The sequence below is a fragment of the Pongo pygmaeus genome, chromosome 22 (genome assembly GCF_028885625.2).
Source record: "Pongo pygmaeus isolate AG05252 chromosome 22, NHGRI_mPonPyg2-v2.0_pri, whole genome shotgun sequence".
NCBI classification, from domain to species: Eukaryota; Metazoa; Chordata; class Mammalia; order Primates; family Hominidae; genus Pongo; species Pongo pygmaeus.
In genome coordinates this window covers 21365340-21380387 of record NC_072395.2, presented here as the reverse complement: position 1 = coordinate 21380387, position 15048 = coordinate 21365340, and the positions used below count along the sequence as shown (strand labels likewise).

Sequence of the window (15048 nt, the reverse complement as noted above, 5' to 3'; positions counted from 1 at the left end):
TTTTTATGGGGATATATTTCTTTTTCCAACATAAGGCTAAAAGCGACACAATATCCACTTGCATATCCTACAAAAAGAGTTTTTCAAAACTACTCAATCAGAAGAAAGGTTAAACTCTGTGAGATGAATGAACACATCACAAATAATTTTCTTATAAATTTTCTGTCTAATTTTTATGGAAGATATTTCTTTTTCAACATAGGCCTCAAAGCGCTGCAAATATCCACTTGCAGATTCTACAAAAATACTGTTTCCAAACTGCTAAATCAAAGGAAAGTTCAACTGTGTGAGATGAATGCACACATCACAAAGAAGGTTCTCAGAAAGCTTCTGTCTAGTTTTTATGTGAAGATATTTCCTGTTTCACCGTAGACCTCAAAGGGCTCACAAATATCCCTTTCCAGATTCTACAAAAAACAGTTTCCCAACTGCTCAATCAAAAGAAAGGTTCAACTGTGTGAGATGAAAGCACACATCCCAAAGAAGTTTCTCAGAAAGCTTCTGTCTAGTTTTTATGTGAAGATATTTCCTATTTCACCATAGGCCTCAATGAGTTCACAAATATCCCTTTGCATATTCTACAAAAAGATTGTTTCCAAACTGCTCAGTCAAAAGAAAGTTTTAACTCTGTGAGATGAGTGCACACATCACAAAGAAGTTTATGAGAATGCTTCTGTCTAGTTTTTATGTGAAGTGCAGATTTTATAAAAAGACTTTTTCCAAACTCCTCTATCTAAAGAAAGTTTCAACCCTGTGAGATGAATGAACACATCACAAATAAGTTTCTCAGAATGCTTCTGTCTAGTTTTTATGTGATGATATTTCTTTTTCACCATAGGGCTCAAACTGCTCAGAAATATCTCTTTGCATATTGAACAAAACCACTATTTACTAACTGCTCAGTGAAAAGAAAGGTTCAACACTGTGTGGTGAATGCAAACATCACAAAAAAATTTCTCAGAAAGCATCTGTCTAGTTTTCATGTGAAGATATTTCCTTTTTCACCATAGGCCTCAAAGCCCACAAAATATCCATTTGCAGATTATGTGAAAAACTGTTTCCAAACTGCTCAATCAAAAGAGGGGTTCAACTATCTGAAATGAAAGAACACATCACAAAGAAGTTTCTCAGAATGCTTCTGTCTAGTTATTATGTGAAAATATTTCCTTTTTCACCATAGACTTTAAACTGTTCAAAAATATCCCTCTGCAGATATTACAAAAAGACTGTTTCCAAACTGGTCCATCAAAGAAAGTTTCAACTCTGTGAGATGAATGGACTCATCACAAAGAAGTTTCTCAGAATTCTTCTGTCTAGTTTTTATGTGAACATATTTCCTTTTTCACCACAAGACTCAAATTGCTTCAAATATCCATTTGCAGATTCTACAAAAGGAATGTTTCCAAACAGCTCATTCAAAAGAAAGGCTCAACTCTGTGAGATGAAAGCAGACATCACAAAGAAGTTTCTCAGAAATCTTCTGTCTACTTTTTATATGAAGGTATTTCCTTTTGCACCACAGGCCTCAAAGTACTACAAATAACCATTTGCAGATTCTACAAAAAGATGCTTACAAACTGCTCAATCAAAAGAAAGTTTCAATGCTGTGAGATGAATGCACACATTACAAAGAAGTTTCTCAGAAAGCTTCTATTTAGTTTTTATGTGAAGTTATTTCCTTTTTCACCATAGGCCTCAAAGCACTCCAATTATCCATTTGCAGATCCTGCAAAAAGAGTGCTTCCAAACTGCTGAGTCAAAAGAAACTCTCGACTCTTTGAGATGAAAGCACTCATTTAAAAGAAGTTTCTCAGAAAGCTTCTGTCTAGATTTTATGTGAATATATTTCCTATATCACCAAAGGCCTCAATGGGCTCAGAATTAGCCCCTTGGGGATTCTACAAAGGACTGTTTCCAAACTGCTCTAGCAAAAGAAAGCTTCAACTCTGTGAGAATGAATGCACCCATCACAAAATAGTTTCTCAGAATGTTTCTGTGTAGTTTTTATATGAAGATATTTCCTACTTCACCATAGGCCTCAAAGGGTTCACAATTATCCCTTTGTAGATTTTACAAAAAGACTGTTTCCAAATCTTCAATCAAAGAAATGTTCAACGTGTGTGAGATGAATGCAAACATCACAAAGAAGTTTCTCAGAATGCTTCCATCTTATTTTTATGTGAAGATATTTCCTTTTTCACCATAGGCCTCAAAGCGCTCCAAATATCCATTTGCAAGTTGTACAAAAAGACTGTTTCCCATCTGCTCAATCGAAGGAAATGTTCAACTCTGTGAAATGAAAGCACACATCACAGAGAAGTTTCTCAGAAAGCTACTGTTTAGTTTTTATGTGAAGATATTTCCTGTTTCATCATAGGCCATAAAGGGCTCAAAAATATACCTTTGCAGATGCTACAAAAATACTGTTACCAATCTGCTCAATCAAAAGCAAGTTTCAACTATGTGAGATGAATGGACACATCACAAAGTAGTCTCTACGAATGCTTCTGTCTAGTTTTTATGGGAAGATATTTCTTTTTCAACGTAGGCCTCAAATGGCTCAGAAATATCCCTTTGCAGATTGTATAAAAAGACTGTCTCCAAACTGCTCAATCAAAAGAAAGGTTCAACTCTGTGAGATAAATTCAAACATCAAAAAGAGGTTTCTCAAAATGCTTCTGTCTAGTTTTTATGTGAAGGTATATCCTTTTTCACCACATGCCTCAAACGGCAAAGAAATATCCCTTAGCAGATTCTACAAAAAGACTGTTTCCAAACTGCTCAATAAAAAGAAAGGTTGAACTCTGTGAGATGAAAGCTCTCATCACAAAGAAGTTTCCCAGAATGTTTCTGTCTAGCTTTTATGTGAAGAAGTTTCCTTTTTCACCATAGGCTTAAAACCACTCCAAATATCCATTTGTGGATTCTACGAAAAGACTGTTTCCAACTGCTCAATCAAAAGAACAGTTCAACTCTGAGATGAATGCACACATCAGAAAAAAGTTTTGCAGAAAGCTTTCATTTAGTTGTTATGTGAAGACATTTCGTTTTTTACCATGAGCCTCAAAGCACCTCAAATATCCATTTGCAGATTCTACAAAAGGAGTGTTTCCAAACTGCTCAATCAAAAGAAAGGTTCAACTCTGTGAGATGGAAGCACACATCACAAAGATGTTTTTTAGAAAACTTCTGTCTAGTTTTTATGGGAAGATATTTCATATTTCACCCTAGGCCTCAATGGGTTCAGAAATATACCTTTGCAGATTCTACAAAAGGATTGTTTCCAAACTGTTCAACCCAATGAAAGGTTCAACACTGGGAGATTAATTCACACATCACAAAGAAGTTTCTCAGAAAGCTTCTGTCTAGTTTTTATGTGAAGATATTTCCTTTTTCACCATAGGCCTCAAACCACTCAAAAACATCCCTCTGGAGATACTACAGAAAGACTGTTTCCAAACTGTTCAATCAAAACAAAGGTTCAATTCTGTGTGGTAAATGCACACGTCACAAAGAAGTTTCTCAGAATGCTTCTGTCTAGTTTTTATGTGAAGATATTACCTGTCTCACCAAGGCCTAAAACTGCTCCAAGTATCCATTTGCAGATTCTGAAAAAAGATGGTTTCCGAACTCCTCAATGAATAGAAACGTTCAACTCTGTGAGATGAAAGCACACATCACAAAGAAGTTTCATAGAATGTTAATTTTTAGTTTTTATGTGAAGATATTTCCTTTTTCACCATAGGCCTCGAAGCGCTCCAAATATCCATTTGCAGATTCTGCAAAAAGTGTGTTTCCAAACTGCTAAATCAAAAGAATGATTCAACTCTGTGAGATGAAAGCACACATTACAAAGAGGTTTCTCAGAAATCTTCTGACTAGTATTTATGTGAAGATATTTCCTATTTTACCATAGACCTCAATGGGCTCACAAATATCTCTTTGCAGATTCTACAAAAGAACTGTTTTGAAACTCCTCAATCCGAAGAAAGGTTCAACTCTGTGAGATGAATGCATACATCATAAAGAAGTTTCTCAGAATGCGTCTGTCTAGTTTTTATGTGAAGATATTTCCTTTTTCACCATAGGCCTCCAAGCGCTCCAAATATTCATTTGCATATTCTACAAAAAGACTGTTTCCAAACTCCTCAATCAAAAGAGAGGTTCAACCCTGTGAGATGAAAGCACACTTCACAAAGAAGTTTCTCAGAATGCTTCTGTCTAGTTTTTATGTGAATATATTTCCTATTTCACTTTAGGCCATAAAGGGCTCACAAATATCCCTCTGCAGATTCTAGAAAAGGACTCTTTCCAAACTGCTCAATCAAAAGAAAGTTTCAACTCTGTGAGATGAATGCATACATCACAAAGAAGTTTCTCAGAAATCTTCTGTCCAGTTTTTATGCGAAGATATTTTCCTTTTCACCATACCTATCAAAGCGCTCAAAATATCCCTTTTCAGATTCTCTGAAAAGACTGTTTCCAAACTTCTCAATCAAAAGAATGGTTCAACTCTGTGAGGTGAATGCACATATCACAGAGAAGTTTCTCTGAAATCTTCTATCTAGTTTTTATGTGAAGATATTTCCTTTTTCACAACAGTCCTCAAGCTGCTCATAAATATCCCTTTGCAAATTTTACAGGAACAGAGATTCCAGACTCATCAAAGAATAGAAACTTTTATCTCTGTGAGTTGAATGCTCACCTTGCAAAACAGCTTCTCAGAAACATTCTTTATAGTTTTTATTGAAGATATTTCCTTTTTCACTGTAGGCCTCATAGAGCTGAAAAATATCCTTTTGCCAATTCTACAAAAATACTGTTTCCAAACTGCTCAATCAAAAGAATGGTTCAACTCTGTGAGATGAATGCACACATAGCCAGGAAGTTTCTCAGAAACTTCTGTCAAGTTCTTATGCGATGATATTTCCTTTTACACCATAGGCCTCAAACTGCTCACAAATATCCCTTTGCAGATTCTACAAAAAGACTGTTTCCAAACTGCTCTGTGAAAAGAAAGGTTCAACTCTGTGAGGTGTATGCACAGATAAAAAAGAAGTTTTTCACAATGCTTCTGTCTAGTTTTTATGTGAAGAGATTTCTTTTTCACCATAGGCCTGAAAACACTCAGAAATATTCCTTTGCAGATTGCACAAAAAGAATGTTTCAGAACTCCTCAATGAACAGAAACGTTCACCTCCTTGAGATGAATGCAAATATCACAAAGAGTTATCTCGAAAAGCTTCTGTCTGGTTTTTATGTGAAGTTATTTAGTTTTTCACCATAGGCCTCAAACCATTCACAAATATACCTTTGCAGATTCTACACAATAACTTGATCTAAAACTGCTCAATGAAAAGAAATGTCCAAATCTGTGAGATGAAAGCACACATCACAAAGAAGTCTCTCAGAAAGTTTCTGTCTAGTTTTTAGGTGCAGATACTTCCTTTTTCACCTTATGCCTCAAAGTGCTCCAAATATCCATTTACAGATTCTACAAAAAGAGTGTTTCCAAACTGCTCAATCAAAAGAAAGGTTCAACTCTGTGAAATGAAAGCACACAACACAAAGAAGTTTCTCAGAATGCTTCTGTCTAGTTATTATGTGAAGATATTTCCTATTTCACTATAGGACCCAAAGGGCTCAGAAATTTGCCTTTACAGATTCTACAAAAGGACTGTTTCCAAACTGCTCAATCAAAAAAAGGTTCAACTCTGTGAGATGAAAGCACACATCACAAAGAAGTTTCTCAAAAAGCTTCTGTCTAGTTTTTATGTGAAGATATTTCGTAATTCACCATAGGCCTCAAAGGGCTCAGAAATATCCCTTTGCAGATTCTATGAAAACACTGTTTCTGAACTAATGAATGAAATGAAAGTTTCAACTCTGTGGGATGAATGCACACATAACAAAATCAGCTTCTGTCTGATTTTTATGTGAAGATATTTCTTTTTCACCATAGGCCTCAAACCACTCAGAAATATCCCTTTACAGATTGTGCAAAAAGATGGTTTTTAAACAGCTCAATGAAAAGGAAGACTCAACTCTGGGAGATGAATGCAAACATCACAAAGAGGTTTCTCAAAAACCTTTTGTCTGTTTTTTATGTGACGGTATTTCCTTTTTCACCATAAGCCTCAAACCGCTCACAAATATCCCTTTGCAGATACTACAAAAAGACAGTTTCCAAACTGCTCAATGAAAAGAAAGGTTCACCTCTGTGAGATGAATGCACACATAAAAAATTAGTTTTTCAGAATGCTTCTGTCTTGTTTTTATGTGAAAATATTACTTTTTCAACCTAGGTCTCAAACTACAAACAAATATTCCTTTGCAGATTGCACAAAAAAGTATGTTTCCATACTGCTCAATGAACAGAAAGGTTCAACTCAGTGAGACGAATGCAAACATCACAAAGAGTTTTCTCAAAATTCTTCTGTCTAGGTTTTATGTGAAGATATTTACTTTCTCACCATAGGCCTTAAACTGCTCACATATATCCCTTTGCAGATTCTACAAAATGACTTGTTGCCAAACTGCTCAATGAAAAGGAAGGTCCAAATCTGAGAAGAAAGCATGCATCACAAAGAAGTTTCTCAGGAATTTTCTGTCTAGTTTTTATGTGAAGTTATTTCCTGTTTATCATTGGCCTAAAATGCTGCAAATATCCATTTGCAGATTCTACAAAAAGACTGTTTCCAACCTGTTCAATCAAAGGAAAAGTTCAGCTCTGTGAGATGAAAGCACATATCACAAAGAAGTTTTTCAGAAAGCTTCTGTCTAGGTTTTATGTGAAGATATTCCCTATTTCACCATAGGCCAGAAAGGGCTCACAAATATCCTTTTGCATATTCTACAAAAAGACTGTTTCCTAACTGCTCAATCAAAAGAGAGGTTCAAATATGTGTGATGAATGCGCACATCACAAAGAAGTTTCTCAGATTTCTTTTGTCGAGTTTTTATGTGAAGATATTTCTCTTTCACCATAGGCCTCAAATGGCTCTGAAATATCCCCGTGCAGATAGTACAAAAAGATTGTTTCCAAACTGCTCAACCAAAGAAAGTTTCAACACTGTGAGATGAATGCACACATCACAAAGAAGTTTCTCAGAAAGCTTCTGTTTAGCTTTTATGTGAAGATATTTCCTTTTTAACCATAGGCCTCAATGGGCTCAGAAATATCCCATTGCAGATCCTACAAAAGGACTGTTTAGAAAACTGCTCAATCCAAAGAAAGGTTCAACTCTGTGAGATGAATGCATACATCTGAAAGAAGTTTCTCACAATGGATCTGTTGAGTTTTTTTGAGAAGATATATTCTTTTTAACCATAGGCCGTAAACTGCTCATAAATATCCCTCTGCAGATACTACAAAAAGATGGCTTCCAAACTGCTGCATCCAAAGAAATGTTCATCTCTGTGAGATGAATACACCCATCCAAAGAAGTTTCTCAGAATGCTCCTGTCTGGTTTTTATGTGAAGATATTTCCTTTTTCACCATAGGCCTGAAAGTGATCCAAATATCCATTTACAGACCCTACAAAAAGAGTGTTTCCAAACTGCTCATTCAAAAGAAAGGTTCAACTCTGTGAGGTGAAAGCACACATCACAAAGTAGTTTCTCAGAAGGCTTCTGTCTAGTTTTCATATGAAGATATTTCCTATTTCACCATAGGACATAAAGGGCTCACAAATATTTTTTGCAGATTCTTCAAAAAGACTGTTTCTAAACTGTTCAATCCAAAGAAAGTTTCAACTCTGTGAGATGAATGGACATATAACAAAGAAGTTTCTCAGAATGCATCTGTCCAGTTTTTATGTGAAGTTACTTCTTTTTCACCCTAGGCCTCAGTGGGCTCAGAAATATCACTTTGCAGATTCTAAAAAAGGACTGTTTCCAAACTGCTCAATCTAATGAAAGGTTCACCTCTATGAGACGAATGCACACATCACAGAGATGTTTCTCAGAATGCTACTGTCTAGTTTTTATGTGAAGGTATTTCCTTTTTCACCGTAGGCTTCAAACTGCTCACAAATATCTCTCTGCAGATACAACAAAAGGACTGTTTCCAATCTGCTAAATCAAAAGATAGGCTCAACAACATGAGATGAATGCACACGTCACAAAGAAGTTTCTCAGAATGTTTCTGTCTAGTTTTAATATGATGATATTTACTTTTTCACCATAGGTCTCAAAGCATTCCAAACATCCACTTGCAGATCCCACAAAAAGACTGCTTCCAAACTGCTCAATCAAAAGAAAGGTTCAACTCTGTGAGATGAAAGCACACATCACAAAGAAGTTTCTCAAAAAGCTTCTGTCTAGTTTTTATGTGAGGATATTTCCTATTTCACCACAGGCCTCAATGGACTCACAAATATCCCTTTCAGATTCTACAAAAAGCGTGTTTCTGAATTGCTCAATGAAATGAAAGTTTCAACTCTGTGAGGTGAATGCACAAATAAAAAAGAAGTTTCTCAGAATGCTTCTGTCTAGTTTTTATGTGAAGATATTACTTTTTCACCATAGGCCTCAAACCACACAGAAATATCGCTTTGCAGATTGTATAAAAAGACTGTTTCCAAACATCTCTGTGAGATGAATGCACACATAAAAAAGAAGTTTCTCAGAATGCTTCTATCTAGTTTTTATGAGAAGATATTTCTTTTTAACCTTAAGATTCAAACGGCTCAGAAATATCCCTTTGCAGATTTTACAAGAACAGAGTTTCCAGACTCATCAAAGAATAGAAACTTTTATCTCTGTGAGTTGAATGCACACCTTGCAAAACAGCTTCTTAGAAACATTCTTTATAGTTTTTATTGAAGATATTTCCTTTTTCACCTTAGGCCTCATAGAGCTGAGAAATATCCCTTTGCTGATTCTACAAAAATACTGTTTCCAAACTGTTCAATCAAACGAATTGTTCAACTCTGTGAGATGAATGCACACATAGCCAGGAAGTTTCTCAGAAACTTCTGTCAAGTTTTTATGCGATGATATTTCCTTTTTCACCGTAGGCCTCAAAGTGCTCACAAATATCCCTTTGCAGATTCTACAAGAAAAGAGTTTCCCATCTGCTAAATGAAAAGAAACGTTTACCTCTATGAGATGAATGCACACATTACAGGGCAGTTTCTCAGAAACTTTCTGTCTAGTTTTTATGTGAAGATATTTCGTTTTTCACCATAGTCCTCAAAGCGCTCACAAATATCCCTTTGCATATTCTACAAAAAGAGTCTTTCCACACTGCTCAATCAAAGGAATGGTTCAACTCTGTGAAGTGACTGCACACATCACACAGAAGTGTCTCAGAAAGCTTCTGTCTAGTTTTCATGTGAAGATATTTCCTTTTTCACCATAGGCCTCAAAGTGTTCACAAATATCCCTTTGCATATTCTTCAAAAAGACTTTTGCCAAAATGCTCAATCAATAGAAAGTTTCAACTCTGTGAGATGAATTCACATATCACAAAGCAGTTTCTCAGAAACCTTTCTAGTTTTTATGTGAAGATATTTCCTTTTTCACCATAGGCATCAAAGTGCTCACAAATATCCCTTTGCAGATTGTACAAAAAGACTGTTACCAAACTGCTTAATCAAAAGAATGGTTCAACTCTGAGATGAATGCACACATCACAAAAAAGTTTCTCAGTAAGCTTCTTTCTAGTTTTTATGTGAAGATATTTCCTTTTTCACCATTGGCCTCCAAGTGCTCACAAATATCCCTTTGCCAATTCTACAAAAATACTGTTTCCAAACTGCTCAATCAAAAGAATGGTTCAACTCTGTGAGATGAATGCACACATAGCCAGGAAGTTTCTCAGAAACTTCTGTCAAGTTTTTATGTGATGATATTTCCTTTTTCACCATAGGCCTCAAAGTGCTCACAAATATCCCTTTGCAGATTCTACAAGAAAAGAGTTTCCCATCTGCTAAATGAAAAGAAACGTTTACCTCTGTGAGATGAATGCACACATTACAGAGCAGTTTCTCAGAAACTTTCTCTCTAGTTTTTATGTGAAGATATTTCCTTTTTCACCATAGGCCTCAAAGCACTCACAAATATCCCTTTGCATATTCTACAAAAAGAGTCTTTCCAAACTACTCAATCAAAGGAATGGTTCAACTCTGTGAGGTGACTGCACACATCACACAGAAGTGTCTCAGAAAGCTTCTGTCTAGTTTTCATGTGAAGATATTTCCTTTTTCACCATAGGCCTCAAAGTGTTCACAAATATCCCTTTGCATATTCTTCAAAAAGACTGTTTCCAAAATGCTCAATCAATAGAAAATTTCAACTCTGTGAGATGATTTCACACATCACAAAGCAGTTTCTCAGAAACCTTTCTAGTTTTTATGTGAAGATATTTCCTTTTTCACCATAGGCTTCAAAGTGCTCACAAATATCCCTTTGCAGATTGTACAAAAAGACTGTTACCAAACTGCTTAATCAAAAGAATGGTTCAACTCTGAGATGAATGCACACATCACAAAAAAGTTTCTCAGAAAGCTTCTTTCTAGTTTTTATGTGAAGATATTTCCTTTTTCACCATTGGCCTCCAAGTGCTCACAAATATCCCTTTGCCGATTCTACAAAAATACTGTTTCCAAACTGCTCAATCAAAAGAATCGTTAAACTCTGTGAGATGAATGCACACATAACCAGGAAGTTTCTCAGAAACTTCTGTCAAGTTGTTATGAGATGATATTTCCTTTTACACCATAGGCCTCAAACTGCTCACAAATATCCCTTTGCAGATCCTACAAGAACATAGTTTCCAATCTGCTCAATGAAAAGAAACATTTACCTCTGTGAGATGAACGCACACATCACAAAGCAGTTTCTCATAAACCTTCTTTCTAGTTTTTATGTGAAGATATTTCCTTTTTCAACATAGGCCTCAAAGCGCTCACAAATATCCCTCTGCAGATTCTACAAGAACACCATTTCCAAGCTTTTCAATCAAAGGAATGGTTTAACTCTGTGAGATGAATTCATACGTCAAAAGTAGTTTCCCAGAAATCTTCTCTCTAGTTTTTATGTGAAGATATTTCCTTTTTCACCATAGACCTCAAAGCACTCACAAATATCACTTTGCAGATTGTACAAGAACAGAGTTTCCAGACTGATCAAAGGAATGAAACGTTTAACTGTGAGATGAATGCAGACATCACAAAGCAGATTCTCAGAAGCCTTCTTTATGGTTTTTATGTGAAGGTATTTCCTTTTCCACCATAGGCTTCAAAGTGCTCACAAATACCCCTTTGCAGATTCTACAACAATGGAATTTCCAAACTGCTCATAATTAGTTTTTAGGACCAACATGATCATTTAGACACACTGCTTGTGGTGCTACACACATGTATTATCCACACTGAAATTATGAATTCAACTGAAGTTGATGTAGAGCCGAAAATGTGAATATTTGGGGGACCTTGGAGATGATCTAGTTCACTTTATTTTGTAGAAAAGAAAACAGATTCAGGGAAAAGGCATGCATTGCCTAAGGTGATTCAGCAGCTTTGGCACAGAAACAAAACACACTTAAGATGATTCATCAGGTTTGGAGCAGAAATGCAATACAATCTCTGTTCTTTTGTTTCTCAGATCCAGAATTTTTTTCACAATACTGAACTACCTATGTTTCTGATTCCTTATTTTTTCTTTTTAAATTTTGCCACTATTGTCTTATGAAGATCCGATTCTTTACCCTAAATATTTAAATTCGTTACCACTATTGCCTCTTCATAAGAAAATTACTAGTTGTTATCATAAATGATTATTCAATCACTTTTCATTTGTTGGGGGTCCAGTACAAAGTTAGTAACAAATAAACACTATCGGCCTTGGCAATCCAAGAGGAGCTCAAGTCCTCCAGGGCACATCAGGGAAAGGCTAAATGACAGCTGTTCTGTGAGTGGACAGAATACAGCTCTCATACAGATTATTGAGTATTTGATGTTCTTCAACAATTTCATTAATCTTCAGTTTTTTTCCTCTTTGAAGTTAAAGTCTGCTATGACGTTCAAGTTTCTTTTGAAATAATTATAGATTCACAGGAAGTTGCAAAATGTACTGGGATGTCTTAGGTATTCTTCACTAATTCCAGTGGTGACATCTCGCATAGCCATAGAGCATTATCAAAACCTGGAAACTGCCATAGGTACAATTCAGAAAGCTTACTCAGATCGCAACCGTTTTGTATGACTTCATTTTTGTGTGTGTGTATGTGTGTGCATGTGTTCTGTGCATTTTTATGTGGTGTAGATCTCTGTAACTACCACTTCGGTAGTCAAGATACAGAAGAGTAGCCTCACCACCAGGCTCCAACTTACAATATTTCCTGACACCCTGACACGTTTTCCTCCACCCCTTCCCCTTGGCAACCCCACAGTCTGTTCTCCATCTTTACAATTTTATTTCAATAATTTATATAAATGTAATTGTACAAAATCGTATTTTTAAAGGGAAAAAACAAGTCACAGATAGTTTTGTTAGCACTGTAAAATAGTCTTCAACATTCATTTGTTTTATGTTCTATTGTCTCAGAAAAATTGTGCTTTGTTCCTTCCCATACTTTCTGATATCAGGATAGGAAATCAATACCAAACAAAACATTTCCATTCATTTTTTTCCACAGCTTGGTTTTCACTGTTGTTGCCTAACATTCATTTTTCCATTTACTCTTTCTCTCTGTTTTCCATCACATAAAAGTAACTTTGTGTTACTTTTTATCTCTTCTAAGAAAACTTGGTAATGGGTCTTTAATGTGAATCCCAGACCACCCTTGTTTTGATTGTGTGTTATGAGTGTTCTTTTGTGTGATCATTCTCATGGACAGTTCTTGTGAAGCTAGGCTTTTCCAGTGGTTTGTCAAAATGGAAACAGATATTTAACAAACCAAACACAAAAAGACCTTGCTCCAGGAATGCATCATTTCTGAGAAAACACTACCTCTTCCAACTAGAGAAAATTGTGAATATTACTCATATTATCCCTTACTCCCTTTATTAAAACTGTATTTTTTTACACATTTGTATAACTCAGGTAATGAAATGTGAAACTAAGTGATTGCCTACCAATTACAATTGATGTTAACAATGCTACTGGGAGGCCACCCCTAGAGTGGCTGCGCCATGTCTAGGGAACTGCTAGCTTTGCTAAGTTACATAGGATTGCCTACGTACTAAATGGAGGTGGCGGATGGGTCCGAGGATGCAGCAGCTCCACCCCACCATGACATGGAAGCTCCAGGTGGGGCCCCAGGCACCACACGGCCGAGAGCCGGAGGCGGGTGTGTGGTGGCGGATGAAACCGCAGCATCCAGTGGGTCACCACCAGGGGCAAGTGAACCCTGGGACCGCAGGCACAAGCGCTGCCAGATGGGCCATGAGGTGTGCTTCTGGCCCTGGGCACACTGCGACGTGAGCCGGGCGGTTGGGGGGCAGGCAGGCAGATGAGAAAGATGGTGCCTTGGAGGGGTGTTGGGGAGGAGGGGTGCTGGAGTGGCGGTCGGCTGGTCACTGGGCTGCCGCCAGGGGCGGGTGGCAAACCGCACCAACTGGGACGTGCTGCCCTATCCTCTCCCCGGTAGACCCTTCCTACTTGCTTTCCTCCCCACCCAACAAGCCCCCACCACCGATGATGCACGAGGACGACGATGGCATGGGACCTTCCACCCCACCAGGGCCAAAGAACCCCACACCACGAGCTGCGTGAGGCATGAGGGAGCCTCCGAGGGAGGAACCCGGACCGCGGTGGTGGCCACGGGAACTCGGCCCCAGCCGGCTCTCTTCCCTCTTTGTTTTCACGGTTGGCAGTGCTGCCCTCTTTCTCTTCCTCACAGCCGGGAGCCCCCCTTCCCCACGCCACCCAACGCATGACTACACAGGGCCTGCGGGAGAGGGGGAAGGGGCGGGTATGGCGGAAGAGGAGGGCAGACGTCACTGGTCTGCACTTGGGGAGGTGGAGGGCCCCGGAGGACCCTGCCAAGGGACCCCAAGCCGTGCACCCCAAAGAGCCCGAAGAGAACCCTGGGGGCTATTGATTGACATCTCATGCTCAGCCAGGCATAGCCCTGGGAGGAACCGAGGACACAAGTGCATTTGAAGTGTCCATGATCAATGTGTCCTGCAATTCACATTAATTCTCACAGCTAGCTGCATTCTTCATCAACGCATGAGCTGAGTGATCCACCGCTAAAAGTCATACAAGGTCAATTTTGGCGAGGGTGCTCCCAACAACGGGAGGCCCTCCTGGCACAGCACGTCCTCCAGAGGGGTTACCTCAGGCTGGCCAGTCAGACAGCAACGGGACCAGACTCCAGAGTGGGGTTGGAAGGTTTCACAACACAGGGAGGCAGTGTCGACAATGGGGCAGGGGGCGAACGCTGACACCACCCCACGGGCGGCCTGGGATTCCTGCCCCCATGGCGCGGGGCACACACCACACACGTGGCACACATGCGACAGCATGACAGCCACCGGGTAAAGCCCCCACCGGCATCAGTGGCAAAACCCAAGTGTGGCGCAGTCCCAGCCAGCTGACGGGACGGAGTCGGCGGGGGAGGCGAGGAAGGGGTGGGCCTCTCCCGAAAGGACTCCCTGTGGGCTCACAGCACCCGACCCACGGGTGGACGGGCGACCCCTCAAGGAGTCCTTAAACCTCTGTGCCAGAACGCAGCAGGTACATGGATGGCAGGGGCGGACGAGGAGGAGGGGACAGGCATCTGGCCCCCTATCCTTGAGACATCCTAGTGGGAAGGCTGGAGAGAGCCAGTGGGCCAGGCCGGGCCCAGTGGCATGGTGTTGCAGAGGCAACGATGGCGGCAGTGGCAGCGATGGGAACCTGGCTGGCCCCGACTGGAGCAGGCGGGATTGTGCAGAGCCGGCGGGACAGGGCGGGACGACGGCCCCAGCGGGGAGGGCATCGAGAATCCCACCCTGCCCTGACGCCGAGAACCACCCCCACACCTGCCGACACACACGTGGGGGCCATGGCAGGGGATGGCTCCCCGCTGCTTACCAGGCCGGCGAGCCATCCAG

At 39.3% G+C, this 15048-nt stretch overlaps 1 pseudogene; it reads right to left on the bottom strand.

Annotated features, from left to right (window-relative positions):
- Nucleotides 1-14059: 14059 nt before the first annotated feature.
- LOC129027754 (5.8S ribosomal RNA) lies at nucleotides 14060-14211 on the bottom strand (annotated as a pseudogene).
- Nucleotides 14212-15048: the final 837 nt, after the last annotated feature.